Source organism: Lissotriton vulgaris, chromosome 2_1 (assembly GCF_964263255.1).
Source record: "Lissotriton vulgaris chromosome 2_1, aLisVul1.2, whole genome shotgun sequence".
Lineage (NCBI taxonomy): Eukaryota > Metazoa > Chordata > Amphibia > Caudata > Salamandridae > Lissotriton > Lissotriton vulgaris.
The window spans coordinates 1,119,118,486-1,119,139,466 of NC_141687.1; positions in this window are offsets into that span (position 1 = coordinate 1,119,118,486).

Sequence of the window (20,981 nt, forward strand, 5' to 3'; positions counted from 1 at the left end):
CAGGTGTTGAAGAGTAGTATTGGAACGGGAAGGCCCTGGAGGGCATCCTGTGCCAGTCTTTGGGGAGCAGGTGAGTTTCTTGAAGGAGGCACACTTCTGCCTCAGAATTCTCTAGGTAGGACAAGACGGCCCTGCTTTTGACGGGGTTGTTAAGCCCCTTAACATTCAAGGTAAGAACCTTTAACGTGGAGTCCGCCATACATGGAAGGTGTAAGGGTTGCAGTGTATGTCAGGAGGTCCACGGACTCCCAGGCCCCTGTTACCCTGCCTCGGATGAACCACACCGGGAGTTCCCCCCTTTCCCCAGAACCGGTCCCCCCATTCCATCCCCCCCAACAACCTCCTTCCCCAACAACCCCATTCCCCGACCCCAACTGATTGAATCCCAACCAATTCGTAGTCCTTGGCCTATCCAATTACAGTTCAGGCCTCTGGAGTCCTTACGTGTTGGCGTATGTGGCGGTGGCAACCTTCGTGGCTCCCCCTGTCCCCTCCCAGACCTATGGACTTTGAAGCAAAGGATAAGAAACCCCCGTACTGACTTGCAGAGAGGGAAGCATCCAAGGCACACCGAGTGTCCTGTGTTCTCAGTCGGTAGGCGCCGTGTCCCTTGAGACCTTCACAATGGCCTCCGCCTTTGCCTGTGCCACTGTTTTTGGATCCGGCTTGAGGGACAGCTTCGGCGAGCGACGACGGCCCACCCGCTGCCCTCCGCTGTTGGAGGACCTCGCCGAGTCCCCGTTCAGGGGGCGGTCTGGAGGATCTCCCAAATTCTTATCTTCTTCTTTGTCTATGCCCAGCACGGCGCACGTTTCGCTGAAGGAGCGAAGTTGCTGGAGAACACCTAAAAATTAATCGGAATGGGTGGCCCCAGGAGTAGGGGATTCCCTTTTCTCGCAGCAGGGCAGTAGCTGGCCTGAAGGTCCTGCGCTTCTGCAGGGTAATCTCTGAGAGATCTTGATAGAGGGCGAATTGGTGGCCTTGGTGGCGGAGGGGTTGTTTCTTGCGGGCCGCCTGGAGGATGCGTTCCTTTAGGGGAAAGTCTGGAAGAAACGCTAGTATGTCCGGCGGGGGGGGCGGGCGCTCGGCGAGCCAGGCCCACCCTGTGCGCCCTATCAATGTGTACTTCAAAATCCTCCCCCTCGCCCAGGACATCGCGGAAGAGGCCTTGCAAGAGGAGGGTGATATCTTTCCCTTCTGCCTGAAGTGGCACGCCCGGACCCGTATGGTATTTCTGCGGGAGCGGTTCTCCAGGTCTTCTGCGTGCGCTTGTAAATTTACTTGTTGGTCTCGGAGACGTACCACCTCCTGCTGTAGCTGATCTATCTCTTCACTCATGGTGTGGTCAGCCTCCTCCACGGCGGCCACTCGTTCACCCAGGCTGTCCACCTCCTTCCGAATGTCCTGAAATTCGCTCGCCAAGTCGTCCCTCAGTGTGTTGAAGAGAGATTCTAAAAACGACTTAGTGATGGGGGCTTCATTCTCCTCACGCCCCGCGGCACCTTTCGCCGGTGCTGTGGTCCTCGGGCTTTTTTCACCTTTCTGGGCGCCTTTTGTCAGCAGTCCGTGATTGTCCGGCCCCCTCTTCGTGACCATGAAGACATGTTGATTGGGTCTGCCGGCCCCAAGGGCCGCAGGCACTCTCCCCCACCAAGAGGCAATCCATGCAGACTCAGCCACCCGGCCGCGTGTGGAAGCCAAAGAAGCTGCGCGCCTTCCGTCAGGCAAGAGAGGGTCAAAAGTGTAGTCTCCCGATGCTTTTGGGACCGGGCTTCGTCGCTGGCCTGCGCCGCAGAGCCCGTGATGACCAAATAGTGGCGGGACAGGTGTGCAGCCAGAGAAACAGTCCCAGGCAGTGTGGTCCCTGTGCATCACATCCGTGGCTTGTGCCAGTGATTCTGCGCCAGAAGCCACTGACCTGCAACCAACTGACCGTCGGCACCTCTAGCCTCTGTACCATGCGTTAGTTATTTCCTGCAGGTCATGCGGATCCAATGCTTTCCTTGTAGAGGCGGCTCAGCACTGTCACAGTGAGGCCCTCCCCTGGCAGGCCGGGAAGCCCGGGGCTAGATTTCGGAACTCCCGTTGGGTGCCACGTGGTCCTCAGGATATCACCCCGCTGCCGGGCGCTAGTGCGTCATGCCCTCGCCCCCGGACGGGGCCCGCAGTGCTGAGCCGCCGCCTTGGGATGTCGGCGGGAGCCGGTCCGCTTGTGGCCGCAGCCCATGTCTCTCTGGGCTGAGGTCGGAGCTCCGCAGGTAGGCCCCCAGGCCTGGGGCACGATTTCGGCCTCCCGGATGTTCTGCCTGATGTCTTCGCCGCTGCGGCCCACGGGCCTCCACGCCCGCCCTCCGTCACACAGAGCTTTCCCGTCTCCCCCCCGTACAGCCGCAGGTCGCGGAGCAGCGGGGATCTGCTTGTGGGGTGGAGACTCACCGCGGCCCGGGAGCCGGGCTCTCCACCGTGTGTCTTCCGTGTGGGCGCTTCCACCCGGGTGCCGCAGGGACCCCGGCCGATCGGCCGCTCTTCAGGCACAGCCGCCGCCGTTGTGACTCGTGGCGGAGCCCGCATCCAGGCCCCCAGGCACGCCGCCGCCCCTGCACCTCCGGTAAGAATCAGCAGCCGCTATTCCGGGACCGCGGCCGCAATTTTCGGAAGGGCAGGCCACGGGAAGATCAAATGGCGTTCTGCAGCTGTGGGAAAACCGTCACCCACCAGGTCATGTAGTCCGGTTTCCACAGGGCCCCGCTGATTCTGATTGGGGGTTCTTGAATGCTAATAAAGGGCCCGGGAGAGGAATCAGGACGGGAGCTTCACTAACACACGTCCACCCCGGTCGCCATCTTGGCCACGCTCCCCAGGACATGTAATTTTAAGTTTTAAATGTCTTGGTTGTGAAAAACCCTTATGTTCGTTTTTAACTATTGCAAGGCCTACCTCTCCCCTAGCATAACATTAGAGTTACATTATTACATTTAATAATCTGTAATTTCCAAATGGGGGAGCAAGACACCTGTTAATGTTTGGTGTCTGAAATTGTAATGAACAATGTTTTTCATGGTAAAGTCAGATTTTAAATCACAATTTTGAAAATGCCACTTTTAAAAAGTTGGACTTTTCCTGCATTAGCCATTTAGTTTTGGTAGCCTGTCACTGGGTGTAGCTAACAGTTGGACTTTGTGTATTCTTCCTGGAAAGCCACACACAATAGAGAGCGTAGCTGTGCCTGGATGGTCCATCACTGGCAGGATAGGAGAGTGGAGCTGGGCACAGCCCTACTTACTTTTGAATAGGCTTTGTCCTGCCTCTCCATAAAGGGCTGCATACCACCTGTCGTTAGTCTGGAGCCAAACAATGAAGGTAGGATGCCTGGGGACTTCAAAGGGCAACCTCTAGAAGCTTCTTCCATCTTCCGGTGGTAGGGCACCAGGTATAAATATTGGATGTCAGACACCAACTCTTCAGTACACTTTTGGACCTATAGATATTCTCAATCAAGCAGGAAATTTAAAGTGTGCTACTCAGCCGTGAGGGTCTGAAGGCGTTGATAGGGGGCCGTGGGCATGCAGCTCCGAGTCAGCTAAGCTACTCTGTTACGAAAAAAGACTGTTGTACTACTGAATCTGATTGACTGCTCATCTGATGGAGCTGCTGCCCTGCTGTGCCAACATTCTGCCCTCTTGCTTGGGTGAGAAGTACTGGACTTGCATCTGTAAACCCAGGACCCTAAATTGTTTCCAACGGCTCGTTGGATGATCTCCTGGCTAGAGAATCAGGGACAGAATCCTCCAACAACCTTGAACCCAGCACTCTGCCATCTGTGAGTTCTACCCAGCCAAATAGTGCAATCCCAGTCCTGGATCATGAGAAGTAGCCCTGAAGGTGCTCTGCCAGCCCATCTATGGACCCAGCAGAACCAGCACATCTACTCTGCGGCTCAAACCTAAGTGTACCTGGCGTATTGCCTCTACTGGAAGGGTTCTGCAGATGCAAAGGACTCCACATCGACCCCACAACTGCTTTAGAACCGTCGCTTCTGATAAGCTCTCCCAATGAAGGCCCTCTCATTCCTCATTGACGGCACCCTCGACGGCGATGCAGGTTCATGCGTTGCAGCCTCAGAGCTCCTCGGAGCCGACACACAACTTCAAGTGCGCTATGCATCCCCAACACAGAACCTTGAAAAGCTATGCAACCAGGACCTAAAGGACTTTGTTTAGGGGGCCTAACTGGGTCCCTGAAGCTAGCCAATGCTCCATCACTGTAGACCTGAACTTGAGACTTGGTCCCTGTCCTGCATGACCAGATATCTACAGATGGCGCTTTTTGCTTTTTGGGAAAACGAAAAAGATGCTAGCCCTCACAACAATTTTTCTCTCAAAGTTTTTGAGAATACAAACAAGGGAATTCTTTTGTTTGTATGGGTTACTTTATTTCAACCCTTTTTAGAATTTAAATCATTTTTAGATATATTTTCATGGGTGAGAAAAACACTTTACACAAACATTTACAATATTTACAACTATCATACAACTATCATACAACTGACATATGTACAAATAAATCAACATTTATATACAAACTTCTTTTACAAGAAAAATAGCGATTATGTATCCACAAATAATTATTCTTTGCAGGATTTCAAACCACTATAGTGCCCCAGAAAGGTCAAAAACAAAACAGGCAACAAAGAATTGAATTTAACTTTTCAATTAGTTTAGAATGATGAATAATCAACTCAAGCATTAGTGAATCATGAAGCCTATTTGTCGTTTGCCGACGCGTTTCAATCTGGGAACAATCACAGATTCTCCTAGGGGCTCTTTCAATGTAGTAATCTAAAAAATAAAGGAAGCTTGTTGTAATCACTGAAAATAGTGATTTTAATGTCCCCTAGATATACTGATAGTCACTAAGTTGTGTTACCTTCATAAATGGGCGACGCGGTCCTGCGGTAAAATTATTCAGGTGGGAGTGGGGGCCAAGGGCTTTTGGTTTTTGTCAAGGTTCTGTTAGCAAAAAGTACAAGGTGGTTACTAGACCATCCAGAGCAGCAAAGCACCTGTGGCTCTACTACTGCAAAGCTCAAATTTCCTACCTTTTGACGTTAAAACGATCAGGCTACTAATGTTCTCACACTGAAGTTGTTCTGCTCAAAGAGCGGTACCGGTGGTTTCTGTAACGCACAAACATAAGTTGTGCTGAGTGGCCGTTACTCTGATGTAAACGGCAAATGTACTTCAGATAGAATGCGCGGCGGGACATACCTGTGGGTTTTGAATTTGGAGCAGGGGTTGTTGCCATTACTCTAAACCGCACACTGCCAGGTATTTTGCTGGAAGGCGGGGGGTGCCTCCACGGCGTGTAGAGAAGCGTGCTTCAATCGCGCTAAGTTCAAAAATAAAAAATGTAATGAATTATTTATTTAGCGCCTAACGCGGCGTTGTCTGTGCCATTAGCTACGGTCTCAGTGACACTCACCTCACTCTTAGACGGGTTGACCAGGAAATGCGAACTCATTGGTGGAGAAACCGCCATGTAAGGCTCCTACATCACAGTAAACGTGCCGCTCGGCATTGTGGTTAATGTAGTCTTTCAGGAAATGAACGCATCAAGGTTTTACAGACGAGAACTCTCAGATAATGAATTCAGCCCCGTTTGGGTGCTGTTGAATTTTAATATCAGATAGGCCTCTTTCCTCAATAGAATTTGCTCAGTATTTGTACCCGATTTGGGTTGATTAATGCTAAACAACACAGTCCATTGGAACTCGTTCTCTCCATGCTTGTTGCCAATGAAATGTTGGACCAGGGGCGCAGTGAGAACTTTGTTCTTAATGCGAGACCTATGTTGTGTCATGCGTGTGTTGACTTGTTGGTTCGTCTTGCCTATATAAATTTTAGGACAGGGGCAAATGATAGCATAAACAACATTCTTGGTTCTACAATTGGAAAAGCTTAAGTGGGTCCACGTCATGTTAATGTGATGAAGGATTTTTCCTTCAATAGTTGTGTCACATGCAATGCAATTCCCACACCTGTGGTGTCCCTCTATCGGTTTGAGGCCCCATTGAGACAGTAAATTGCTTTTAGGTTTGATTGTTCTGATATCTGCACGGACTATTTGCTGAGCAATGTTTTGGTTTTACTTGAATGCAAATATAGGGCGAGGGAATGGTATTTCCAATTCTTCTAACAGATGCCAGTGTTTCAAAACCGTTTGTCTTATTTTGTGGGTTTCTGCGCAAAATGTCGTGACGCAGTCCAGGCTCTCTAGTTCACGTTTACTTTTTGTTTCAAAGAGACATTCTCTAGGTGTATATCGAGCTCTCTTGAAAGAATGTTTCAATAATTTTTTCGGGTAACCCGCTGAACCAATTCATCGCAAAAGTTTTGCCCATGTTGTTCAAACTGTCCAATCTCTGAACAGTTTCTCCGAATCCGGAGGAGTTGCCCATATGGCAAATTTGCCCGCAGGTTTCTGGGATGCGAACTGCCATAATGAAGGATGGTGTTTTTATCCGTTGCCTTCTTGAATAGCGACGAATTTAAGGTCCCTCCAACATTTTTTATTTCTACATCAAGAAAAGTAATTTTTACATTACTTGATTCCAGTGAGAAATGTATGTCCTGATGTCTTGTGTTTAGCCACTGATAAAAGTTACTCAACTCGGCGTGGCTCCCCTGCCACAAGAGCCACACGTCGTCGATATAACGATACCAGTGCATTATGTGTTGTTTGAAAGGGTTATTTTCTTCTACAAATTTTTTCTCGTATTCGGCCATGTACAGTACGACCATCTCAGGAGCATAAGGACACCCCATCGCGGTGCCCTTAATTTGCATTAAAAAATCGTCATTGAAGCGGAAATAATGCCTTTTCAATGTTATTTCAGCAAGTCTCAGTATGAAAGATGCGGGGACTCTATGAGGTCTTTCTCTAGAGTCGAGATAAAGTTCGATCACTTCTAACACTTCGTCCTGTGGGATCTGCGTGTAGAGTGACATCACATCCATAGTCACCATTAATTGCGATGTGTCATCAAACAAGGTACCCTCTATTTTCATTAAAAAATCAGTAGTGTCCCGTAAGTAGGCTTTTACTTAAGCCACAAAGGGCTTTAAGAAAAAATCCACATATTTGGACAATGGCTCAAGGCACGAATCACACCCCGAGACGATTGGTCGTCCTGGGGGATTGGACAGGTTTTTATGGATCTTTGGCAAAACATATGCCACCGGTGTTTTCGGGAATTTTTTAATCAAGAAGTCGCTTCCTTTAAAGGAAGATCCCTCAGTGGTAATAAAGCAAGCCGATAAGGGCTGTGCCGTTGTCATCTGGCCAAGGGAGAAATATCTAGCAGAAGGATTTTCCCAGGTTAATAATCAGGAATGGTACAGAAAACTGACAGAAGACCCCTTACAACAAATACAGTCTCTAATTTTAGAGGTTGTACAAATCGACAGAGACAGTGGATTTTTGGGTCCCAAAGAAAGCGACTTCTTGATTAAAAAATTCCCGAGAACACCGGTGGCATATTTTTTGCCAAAGATCCATAAAAACCTGTCCAATCCCACAGGACGACCAATCGTCTCGGGGTGTGATTCGTGCCTTGAGCCATTGTCCAAATATGTGGATTTTTTCTTAAAGCCCTTTGTGGCTAAAGTAAAAGCCTACTTACGGGACACTACTGATTTTTTAATGAAAATAGAGGGTACCTTGTTTGATGGCACATCGCAATTAATGGTGACTATGGATGTGATGTCACTCTTCACGCAGATCCCACAGGACGAAGCGTTAGAAGTGATCGAACTTTATCTCAACTCTAGAGAAAGACCTCATAGAGTCCCCACATCTTTCATACTGAGACTTGCTGAAATAACATTGAAAAGGAATTATTTCCGCTTCAATGACGATTTTTTAATGCAAATTAAGGGCACCGCGATGGGGTGTCCTTATGCTCCTGAGATGGCCGTACTGTACATGGCCGAATACGAGAAAAAATTTGTAGAATAAAATAACCCTTTCAAACAACACATAATGCACTGGTATCGTTATATCGACGACGTGTGGCTCTTGTAGCAGGGGAGCCACGCCGAATTGAGTAACTTTCATCAGTGGCTAAACACAAGACATCAGGACATACATTTCTCACTGGAATCAAGTAATGTAAAAATGACTTTTCTTGATGTAGAAATAAAAAATGTTGGAGGGACCTTAAATTCGTCGCTATTCAAGAAGGCAACGCATAAAAACACCATCCTTCATTATGGCAGTTCGCATCCCAGAAACCTGAGGGCAAATTTGCCATATGGGCAACTCCTCCGGATTCGGAGAAACTGTTCAGAGATTGGACAGTTTGAACAACATGGGCAAAACTTTTGCGATGAATTGGTTCAGCGGGTTACCCGAAAAAATTATTGAAACATTCTTTCAAGAGAGCTCGATATACACCTAGAGAATGTCTCTTTGAAACAAAAAGTAAACGTGAACTAGAGAGCCTGGACTGCGTCACGACATTTTGCGCAGAAACCCACAAAATAAGACAAACGGTTTTGAAACACTGGCATCTGTTAGAAGAATTGGAAATACCATTCCCCCGCCCTATATTTGCATTCAAGAAAAACCAAAACATTGGTCAGCAAATAGTCCATGCAGATATCAGAACAATCAAACGTAAAAGCGATTTACTGTCTCAATGGGGCCTCAAACCGATAGAGGGACACCACAGGTGTGGGAATTGCATTGCATGTGACACAACTATTGAAGGAAAAATCCTTCATCACATTAACATGACGTGGACCCACTTAAGCTTTACCAATTGTAGAACCAAGAATGTTGTTTATGCTATCATTTGCCCCTGTCCTAAAATGTATATAGGCAAGACGAACCAACAAGTCAACACACGCATGACACAACATAGGTCTCGCATTAAGAACAAAGTTCTCACTGCGCCCCTTGTCCATCATTTCATTGACAACAAGCATGGAGAGAACGAGTTCCAATGGACTGTGTTGTTTAGCATTAATCAACCCAAATCTGGTACAAATACTGAGCAAATTCTATTGAGGAAAGAGGCCTATCTGATATTAAAATTCAACAGCACCCAAACGGGGCTGAATTCATTATCTGAGATTTCTCGTCTGTAAAACCTTGATGCGTTCATTTCCTGAAAGACTACATTAACCACAATGCCCAGCGGCACGTTTACTGTGATGTAGGAGCCTCACATGGCGGTTTCTCCACCAATGAGTTTGCATTTCCTGGTCAACCTGTCTAAGAGTGAGGTGAGTGTCACTGAGACCGTAGCTAATGGCACAGACAACGCCGCGTTAGGCGCTAAATAAATAATTCATTACATTTTTTATTTTTGAACTTAGCGCGATTGAAGCACACTTCTCTTCACGCCGTGGAGGCACCCCCCACCTTCCAGCAAAATACCTGGCAGTGTACGGCTTAGAGTAATGGCAACAACCCCTGCTCCAAATTCAAAACCCACAGGTATATCCCGCCGCGCATTCTATCTGAAGTACATTTGCCGTTTACATCAGAGTAACGGCCACTCAGCACAACTTATGCTTGTGCGTTACAGAAACCACCGGTACCGTTCTTTGAGCAGAACAACTTCAGTGTGAGAAAATTAGTAGCCTGATTGTTACAACGTCAAAAGGTAGGACATTTGAGCTTTGCAGTAGTAGAGCCACAGGTACTGTGCTGCTCTGGATGGTCTAGTAACCACCTTGTACTTTTTGCTAACAGAACCTTGACAAAAACCAAAAGCCCTTGGCCCCCACTCCCACCTGAATAATTGGACCGCAGGACCGCGTCGCCCATTTATGAAGGTAACACAACTTAGTGACTATCAGTATATCTAGGGGACATTAAAATCACTATTTTCAGTGATTAAAACAAGCTTCCTTTATTTTTTAGATTACTACATTGAAAGAGCCCTGAGGAGAATCTGTGATTGTTCCCAGATTCGAAACGCGTCGGCAAACGACAAATAGGCTTCATGATTCACTAATGCTTGAGTTGATTATTCATCATTCTAAACTAATTGAAAAGTTAAATTCAATTCTTTGTTGCCTGTTTTGTTTTTGACCCTTCTGGGGCACTATAGTGGTTTGAAATCCTGCAAAGAATAATTATTTGTGGATACATAATCGCTATTTTTCTTGTAAAAGAAGTTTGTATATAAATGTTGATTTATTTGTACATATGTCAGTTGTATGATAGTTGTATGATAGTTGTAAATATTGTAAATGTTTGTGTAAAGTGTTTTTCTCACCCATTAAAATATATCTAAAAATGATTTAAATTCTAAAAAGGGTTGAAATAAAGTAACCCATACAAACAAATGAATTCCCTTGTTTGTATTCTCAAAAACTTTGAGAGAAAAATTGTTGTGAGGGCTAGCATCTTTTTCGTTTTCCCAGTTATATTAGGTCCAGCTGCCCCTCAGTCCCAGGACCAAACTCCTTTGTTTAACAAGCTTTTTGCTTTTTGGCACTATTTTCACAATTTTTTATTTAAGTTGTACATCTCCAGTTCTAATGATTTGGTTTTTGTCTTTTGGACTTATTTTTATTATTAAACATTATTCTGCTTTTCTAAATTGGTGTAGGGTTCTTATGTGGTGTGTTTTCACTATTTTACACATTGCATCGGAGTTAAGCCTGATTGTTTTCAATCAGTAACCCGATTTCTTACACTCCTATTCAGCGGTGAGGATTTGGACTTTTGTTTGTGCAGTGCCAATCAGTATTTCATGTGTTACACTACCATAGCATCTAAATAATTTGATACCATTTTGAGGTTTTTAAATTCTCCTTGATTGGCTTCTTTTTGGTTTTCCAAATCTACCTACTTTCCTACTACTGGACTGTCTGAAACCATACCTGCAGCAATGGAGTTTGAGCAGGCCAATTTGTCAAGTTACACTGTGACTGAGCTTAAATAGTGCTGAAAGGAAAAGGGGCTACAAGTGAAGAAGGGCACCAAAAAGTTAGAAATGCAGAGAGTTCTGCGGGCACGGACAGATATGCATCAGTTGACAACAGCCACAGAGGAGCAGGATGATGAGGATGATATGGATCAGCAACATCAGAATCTGGATACCAGCTTGGATATTTAGCCTTCAGGGGAGGGGAAGGACCCATCCCCTGATTTGGAACTCCCTGCCAGAACAGGAAGCAGTGCCTGGCCTGTCCCTAGAGAAGATAGCAGACAGGAAAGCAGAGAGCGAGTTCAGGTTACAACTAGCCAAATTAAAAATGGAGGAGAAGCGGGTATTGGAGGAAAACATATTGGCTCATGAGTGGAGTATCAGAGAGCTGGACCTCAAAGCTAGACAATAGGAGTTCAACAGCAATGGTGGCAGTACCACATCTTTGTCTGATGGAGACAAGAAGGTATGTATCCTCAAAGGGATGGAACCCAGTTATGTGGAGGGAGATTATATTGATAAATGGGTTTCAGCTTTTGAGGTGACCCTGAGAGTGCACAAGTTCCCAGATGAGCACTGAGGGAGTTGTCTGTGGAACCATATGCATTCAGTGGGGAGGGACACTATTCTGACCTTAGAAGTAGAGGACCAAAGCAGGTACACCCCATGAAAGCTATGAAATCTGAAGGCTTTTTAATCAGTTTAGACTAGGGTGCACTGCCTGTTCATGCGCACAACGGTTTCAAAATGATATTATTACAGGTGCAGATCGGCGAGTGGACAAACCTTAAACCACTCGGACTGAGTAGACAAAATTGCCACTTATCTAACTGAAAGGGTTGCTGATGCACTCAAAACACAGTGATTAGATTGTTAAGTAACAATACAACAAAATTTTAACAACATAAATGGCAGAAGTAATCCAACAGAACTCCAATGACTGGTAACTCGTGGAGTCTTTATTGCAGTATACAGCCAGCTGACACGTGTTTCATCGCACTCGCGATTCCTCAGGGCTGAAACAAACAGATAGTTGACAATAGAACATGTGTCTTGCATGGATACAACAAGACCTCGGTTTGTGGTCTGTACATGCTTATTCTTAGTTTCTACTGCAGTGCACATACCATGATTCACCTTTATAGCGTATCAGTGCCACCACAACACATCCGTGTCGAAACTGTGCTGAATGCCGATATTATCAGTCGACGTGTTGGTGACTAGTGAGTTTGTGCTGACACGTTCCCTGAGATGGGTGATATGTAACATCATAATTGTCGTAGCGGAAAAAGTGTTCTATCCGTGTACGACTCATTCATACTACATGCTTAGTGAGTTGTGTTTAATACTGTGACTCAATGCACAGAAGGGCACATACCTAGATGGCTGTGTCAAAGTCAGAAGGTCTGTGTATTCAACATAAGAAATAAAAGGAACAAAAAGGGAAAAACCTCATCACCAAATATCATGATTGTGAGTAATCAAGCAAGAAACACGAAAATAGCGAGACTGTAAAGTAAAAGAAAGGAAGCTCACCGCTCAGCTGGTGATAATTCCGACCCAGCCGGGCCCTTGACCGAAGATACTCGGTATGAGTGTATACGATGACGTGTAAAATTCACGATTCTGTAACTAGACCAAATGTACTGAGTTATTATACGAAAGTCCGTGTTCCAAATATCAGAACTAAAATCAACGGTTATCCAGTTTAAGGATTAGGTATCATGGCTTATGTCAGAAATGCGAAAATCAAAAAAGAAAGAACATCGTAACAGATTATTAACGAGCATAGATCTGTGGACACTTACGAATCATACCCCAATATTTCAGTTGGGTAACGTGGCATATTTGTTAAGTTAGGGTCCGGTATGTCCTTCACAAAAAGTATTTAAGAGTTTGATAAAAGACTTACATGTCAAGCAGCTCTAAGACCGATAACAGAAACAAAACGAGCTCAGAACCTGCTTCTTTGTCTTCCAGTAACACCTCTTTAAACTCTGTCAGTACCACTGGGGGGATTCAGACAATCAGGACAGACAGAACATGCCAGCTTTTTTTCAAGAGGTTTTACGGATAAGAAAGGGCAACAGATACGTTCCCCCAAGAAACCAATCAGAGCAAAAACCAGGAGGGGCAGGGGAAGCAAGTTCGGAAGATTACAGAAGGAAGCTGAGATCAGGAGCCAACAAGAATTAGACAATGTGGATACTAGGGAGGTACAGGTCATCAATCTCTCTAAACTGCACCTCACTCCAGACATGATCTCCCTTTTAAGCAAGGGTCTAAACTTCAACCCGTATGCCACGGGGGACATCTGCAAGTTAAAGATTGACCTCTGCAAATTTGTAAGAAACTTAAAACTCAAAAAACATTTCTTTGGGTTGGAGAAAAGGGAGAGAGGGATGAGATATACACCTGTACAAAATACCACTGATTCCCTATCAATAAAAGATGTGCATACAACCCACCTTCTCTTGTCATTGACTGATATGGAGGACTCTCCTCTAGATATGGAAAGATTACTAGAGGAACTGGACATAGAATCCGATTATAGCATTGCCAGTGGGTTAAAATCGAAATCCAAATGGATTCCCACACTACCTGGTGGCAATGCCATAGACAACTTTCATAAACGTGTGGTAGAGGACCTGGATAACCTGAATTGTCTACGAAAGGACAGAATGTTTAAATACAAGGATAATCTCACCAACGGGGAAAGACATGCACTCACTACACTCATGAATGACAACACCATCACTATCAGAGAGGCGGACAAGGGGGGCAACGTAGTGATAATGGACCATGTAGACCACCACCAAGAAATTTTACAACAATTACTAGACAACTCCTGCTATGAACGCCTCACATACAACCCCATTGGTCCCTTAACACTTGAAATCAACTCACAGTTGTTAACTTGGAAACAATCTGGGTTACTAAACGAGGAGGAGTACTTGTACCTGAAAGTGTTCAGACCGACATATCCATGGCTCTACACTCTTCCGAAAGTACACAAAAATCTCCCTTTTCCACCAGGGAGACCAATAGTTTCAGGCATAGGGGGCCCGACCGAAAGAATAGCTGAATACGTGGATCTCTTTTTGGGTCCCCTTGTCAGAAATCTACCTTCCTACATACAGGACACGAAACACATTTTGAGTACACTAGCAGACATCGGACCTTCTGACTTTGACACAGCCATCTAGGTATGTGCCCTTCTGTGCATTGAGTCACAGTATTAAACACAACTCACTAAGCATGTAGTATGAATGAGTCGTACACGGAAAGAACACTTTTTCCGCTACGACAATTATGATGTTATATATGACCCATCTCAGGGAACGTGTCAGCACAAACCCACTAGTCACCAACACGTCGACTGATAATATCGGCATTCAGCACACTTTCGACACGGATGTGTTGTGGTGGCACTGATACGTTATAAAGGTGAATCATGGTACGTGCACTGCAGTAGAAGCTAAGAATAAGCATGTACAGGCCACAAACCGAGGTCTTGTTGTATCCATGCAAGACACATGTTCTATTGTCAACTATCTGTTTGTTTCAGCCCTGAGGAATCGCGAGTGCGATGAAACACGTGTCGGCTGGCTGTATACTGCAATAAAGACTCCACGAGTTACCCTTCATTGGAGTTCTGTTGGATTACTTCTGCCATTTATGTTGCTAAAATGTTGTTGTATTGTTACTTAACAATCTAATCACTGTGTTTTGAGTGCATCGGCAACCCTTTCACCCCATGAAAGCGATCCATCTAGCTGAATTCGGGCTGACCCCTGAAAATTATCAGCAGAAGTTCCAGGACAGCAAAAACTCTCCAATCAGTCTTGGTTAGATTTCTTAGACTTCTCTAACAAGACACAGAATGACTGGGTGAGGGTCAGCAAAGTAATGATTACAATGGGCTGTACAACTTAATTCTCAGGGAAAGATGCTCAATACTTGTTTTACGGAGCTGTGCCCACACCTAGTGCACAGTACACTGACTGACCCTAGGAAGCTTGCTGAGGAGGCGGACCTCCGGGTCAGCACCAAAGTGTCTAAAAAGGCACATGTGGGTACTCCCCAAAGTGTGGTCAGAGGTCCCACCAGAAGAAAGAGGGTGGAGAAAAACTTAACAGTAAGGAGTTCTCAAAAGATCCCTAAAATAATTCCAAAAGGGAACAGTGGTAACCAATCTCAATCTGAACCCACAAAATGGGATTCTTTGATGAACAGACATGGAGGTTAGTCCCCTAATGTACTGCATGTTATAAAAAAAAAAGATACTCCAAGAGAGACACCAATTCTCCAAAGAGGATACAGCCCCCCACTGGTGGGCAACCTGGGTTGGCAAGTGCAGCACTTCTGAAGGAGGGGGTCCCAGTTAACTTTGGGAAGCAAACAGAGGTTACCTTAGGGTCCTTGGTGTATAGTTGTGTGAGTTAACAATAATGGAACCCTTGTGCCTCCTGATGGACTCCTTAGAGCTGTGATGTAAGATTTAGAGCTTGGCAAAGTGTATGCAGGTTTAGAATGTTGAATTTGCAGTTACACACAGACAGAAAAGACATGTTATACTAAGCTCCATGTGTGGCGAGTACCCAGGCGGGGAAGGATGCTACAATTAGCGACAAGATAGGCGATAAGTAACCCGAAGCTCAACAGTGCTCTCCGAGAGAGTTTGCCATGGTTCAGCAAACTGGTCATACCTGAAACGTGTGCCTTTTTTCGAAGTTCAGAATTGACGTCTGAGGTATGAAGAGTCAAAGCGCAGCCCCAGTATGTGTGAAGCATTTGAAAATAATGAAAGCTACACGGAGACGTCTACACATCATTGGTCAAGAGTCTGCTGGCAAGGCAGTAAAGAGAGGTACTATGCCCTCTAAAGGTATACATCATACAAAAGGATAAGGCTAAAGCCCAATGTATTTTTTATAACAGATTTTCTTATTTTTCTTGAGATTGTAACCTCCTTATTCACAGTTATACTTCATGTTAAATCCACATTTATATTCCACACAATAGAGCAGCATAATAATGAACAACAATGCCAATAACTGTCAATTACCAACAGTACTATCTGAGAAACTTAACAATTATACTTTCAATGTATTTTGATGTCCATCAAAATGTCTTTGGTACATACATGTAGTGCAATATTAAAATTATACTAAACTAAACAACCCATCCCCCCCACCCAAAAACAAACCAACGATATCCCACCCCTTTTCTAAGCTACATACCCAGCACTTTATTTCTATTGGCTAAAGGCGAATGTAACCAGATTTTGAAAGAGCAGCAAACAGCAACCGCAAATTGCAAGATAATGCTGTGAACAGAAACGCTGCGAGGCAGAGATCAATCAGGTGTCAGACAGTACACAGAGACACCTAAAAGCAAAATGAACCAGATACAAGAAACAGTCATCTGCTTACCAGAACCGATTAATGAGATTTATCAAACCACAGCATTGGTTGAAGAAGTGCCCAGGGTTGTGTTGACGGAGCTGTCTATACCTGAAGTGGAAGGCCACCAAAGCTGCTGGGTGGTGGCTCAGAACAACTCCAAAGGTTTTCAGAAAAGTAAAGGGCTCCCATGGAGACCAAGACGGAGATCAAGGTTCCAAAAACTGTCCAAGATTACCCAGAGGCCAACACAGCACAGCGCCTTAGAGATGGTATGGATGAAGCAGGTCCTAATGTACAGCAAACTGTGTCGGAGAGAACGCCACACTCAGTGTCAGCCAATCTCAATAATGGTTCAAAAGCCACCACCTTCTTGAAACCACTACCACCATTTGATACCAACAAAAAGCTGAATATTGGTGATAGATGGACTGTGCAGATAGATACATTTGATGATTTCATTGATGCGCTAGAAGAAACAGCTAAAAGAAGATTATCAAATACCTGAAGAATCTAGTTGTTGAAGGTGTAAAAGAAGTCATAAAGAATATGCAGCACGTTGACGAAATACATACTGTCAAATCAAAGAAACCTTGAATACTCAAGTTTAATCCAATGCCGAATATAGATTACAAAAGATATATTTTCAGTCAAGAACAACAAAAAGTAGGTGAAACCATGAACGCATTTGTTGAGAGACTGGAGATGCTCATCAAACACTGTAAGTTCAATGAATTTAATGATGAGAATGATATACATCTCAGAGTTATTGACAGATGCCTGTCAGATTCCTTCAGACAATGAATGCTGAGCAAAACTCTCAGTCTGCAACAAGTTCTCATGGCTGCCAGAGCTGAAGAGCACGTCAATTGTCAAGGTGCTAACATAGAGGCTGAAGGTGCCCAGAGTGAGTCAGTCATGAACATGAAAAGTAAGCCAAAGCCCAGGACAGGGGAACACAGTGATGCTTCCAAAGAAAAAGTAGTGCTTCCGATGTGGATTTTCATTTCCACATGAAGGTAAATGTTCTACCATTGGACAGATATACAAAGGCTGAGGGAAGGAGAACCATTTTGTAACGGTCTGCAAGGTGAAGGAAAAAGTAAGGACGTCACTGAACGAAGACAAAATGGCCCCATGAACATTCCAGAAGCAAAGCTGGCCCACAAGGCCAAGAGACAACATCATCTGAGGCAAGTTGGCACCAAGCGAAGTCGATCGTCATCTAAAGCTTCGTCAAACAGTGTTAGACCTGTCAGCCCTAGGGTGGTCTTACCCTGTTTTTTTCGCCCTTTGCCTTGTTTTTTCCACCATCTTTGTGCTGGACCTAGGTCTCTGGGCGCCTTACCACTGCCAATCAGTGGTAATGTGCAGGTGCTCTCACCTACCAACATGGCTGCCACAGGCCCCTGCTACTGTGGAGTGGTCTTTTTAGTAACACACTAGTAGTCATGATCAGGCTGGGACATTAGGATACAGTAACAATGCCATCCCGCCTTGTCTGCCCATAGCCTAGACTGTGGAAGCTCCTGGAACCTTCATGAATAGGGGAGGGGTTACACTTTGCCGCCTTGAGAGAGTGGTCACCTGATCTAGAGGTATTTAGGGAAAGGAGGGAAACCTGCTTGCCATTTGGGGTATCACTGGACCTGGGGGAACCTCTGCAGGAGTTTAGGCGGTAGGGCCTAGGGAAGGAACCTATACCACTGGAAGTGACTGGGACAAGGCACTGCCTTCTAAGTGGAGTGAGGGACTCTACCAAACCCACTGATCTGGCCCAGCATTGGGGAACCCCGGGGACCACCCTCAGTGAGCCAAGGGAACCATCCTGACTCTGAACCCCCAACTTAACCCCCTTCTTACCTCCCCCCAAGAAACTGCATAAAAAGGGCACAGAAACCATCCACCGACACAAGAGAACACCTACCTACAAGGAGTACTGCTGGGGGATCAAGCAGGTAACAGTGCTGCAGCATCCAAGCACTTCCTGGACCGAGCTGTGCCCCCCTGCGCTGTCCTGCCATACCTATCTTGCCCTGGATTCCCTGAACTGCTATTTCCAAAGCGCTCTCCTGCTGTTTCCCTCCGAGCACTGTGGCTCTGGAAACTGTTGTTGCCCCCTAAGCGCTGTGTGCGTTAAAAGCGCTGCCATTATCCAGCGCTGTCCTGCCCAGAGACTGCCTATGTCCTCCAAGCACTGGGGCCACCTCGCGCTGGCCCCTTGAGAACGCTGCACCCCCTACGCACTGTGCTTTCAGCGCGCTCATCGTGGAACTCACCGCCGCCGCCCAGGACTGGCCTGCTCTGCTGTTAGCGCTGCTGCCGGTTGCGCCTGAAGCCGAAGACACTGCCGCGGCCCGGTGCCTCGTAGGCAACTGCCCACGGGGCCTCCGAAATACTCTGGGGCCTACCGACATCAACGTGACCTCAGTGCTTCCCCTGGGTGTTGCCTGCTGCTGCCTTCACCTTTGCGGCAGCCCCCGGAGCCAGGAGAGGGCCACCACAGCACAACGGTAGGCCGCGCTCGGCCCAGCGAGACCCGACACCACCATCATGTGACGGGGCGTTGGCCGCGTCGTAGGCGTCGCCCCCGCTAAATGCCGCGCAGCCATTGGCTCAGGCTGACGCGCCCCCGGGAACTGCTCCGCTATTGAAGACTGTGGGAGAGCCCCTCCTCAGCAGCCTCCTGATTGGTTCCTGTGCCCGAGAAGGCAACGGAAGGCCCGGGACCAGCGTACGACACTGCCAAGGGGGGCAATAGGAGAACACGAGCCCCCTTGTCTGCCACAGCCCTGGAAGAGGGCCCAAGGAGCCCTCTAGTTGGCGCTCCATGCCCCAAGGGCCCCGGAGGGCCGAAGGATCAGGTAACCCCCCTGGGGAGGAGGGCGGCAGAACCGAGTGGAAGCGGGGCCTCCAGGAAGTAAGGAGGAAGCCCCGTGACCGCCCCTCCCCTCGGGAGAACTGTAGTTGGGCCCAGTTGGCCCCAGTTGTACTAATAAGGACCCCTGGACTGGGCAAGAGCCCGAATTAATTACTGGTTGATGATAGAGTTGACCCCTGGCTAGGGGAAGGTTTTATACCCACTGTGTTCCTGTTCTGGAGGTGCCCTATAAGAAGGCGTTAATGTGTTTGAATGATCCCTACACCCAGGAAACGAGGTACCTTGAGGTGTTCTGGGAAATGTTGCCTGAATTCTTAAAGGACCCCTTTTCACCTGAAATGATTCACAATGAGAGTAGTGCTATGAAATGTTCCAAATAACAAATAGGAAATGTTCTACCCTGAAGTGTCCTTTGAAATACTGTTTTACTGTTTTCCCATGTTGATGCACATGCCTATACAATGAAATGTTGGTTGATCTTTCAAGGAATGGTTTTACTTCTGCTTCTCCGATGAAATGGTACCTAATGAGTTGATGCTAAATTGATTGCAATGAATCACTTACCAGCAATGAGCTCGAGCTAGATAAAAGCATCTTGATTCAAAAAGACTAGCTGGTGTGGTGTCATTTATTGTGTGCGTTCCCTGTCTCAGAGTGAGTGTGTGCTGCACTTCTACTTTACACCTAGCTTTCGAGTGCCTTCTCGCTCGCGCCAAGCTACCGCCGTGGAATTGGTGACCCCGGTTCTTACACACAGTTCTTCAGTAAGCATGTCAAGTGAAAGTGAATAAGATGGCTGTGTAGTTTCGATGGTTACCTCAGAGAAACTTGAAAAATCGACATGACAAAGCACCAAAGTAATTCAAACATTGTACGAAGATTACATTAAAATTCAAGGGTTACTCAATACCTTTTATTATCAACAGTGGTGCATCAATAAACATTGTGCCTGAGGAGAAATACAATGAAATATTTCCATTGCCCTGACTTACGCCATTGAAAACTAAAGTGTATACCTGGGCTGCATGTACACCATTAAAAAGTCAAGGGTAATTTATAGTGGCGATGAAACAAAAGCAAACAAAAGTACGAAGACCCATTCATGTACTTCAAGGTATGGCACCAAGTGCCTGTTTGCTCAGCTTCAGCACAGCTGTTCATATGGGACTGATATCAGTGAACTATAACATATATGCTCATCATGAAATAGTAGGCCAATCCCCCTTGTTGTTTCATGGGTTGAGAAAACGAAAGACTCTAAAAGTACAAGTGCACATTACTTAGAATGTCCGTCCCACTGCTCAAAGACACAGACAAATAGCATTTAAATTACAGGTAGCTGTTGAAAAAGAGTTTGAAATAAGACTCAAACATATAATTGAGCAAGCGACTGGTCAAACGCCATGGGTTTCTCCCACAGTGATAGAACCCAAAAAGGACAATGAAGGAGTTCTGTGCATCTGCGTTGATATGCGTCAAGAGGACAAGGCAATTAAAAGAGAACATCCAGGTCCGCATATTGCTGACATAATAACACAATTGAATTGTGCGAAGGTTTTCTCTCGCCTTGATTTGAATAAAGGATATCATCAGTTTGAACTTGAGGAGAATTGCAGGTACATTCCAACCTTTTCTAGACATATATGTCTGTTCCATTATAATGTCTACGTTTTGGTGTCTCATCAGCTGCAGACCATTTTCAAGATGTCGTTCGATGTGTCATACAGCCTGTCACAAATGCTTTCAATTA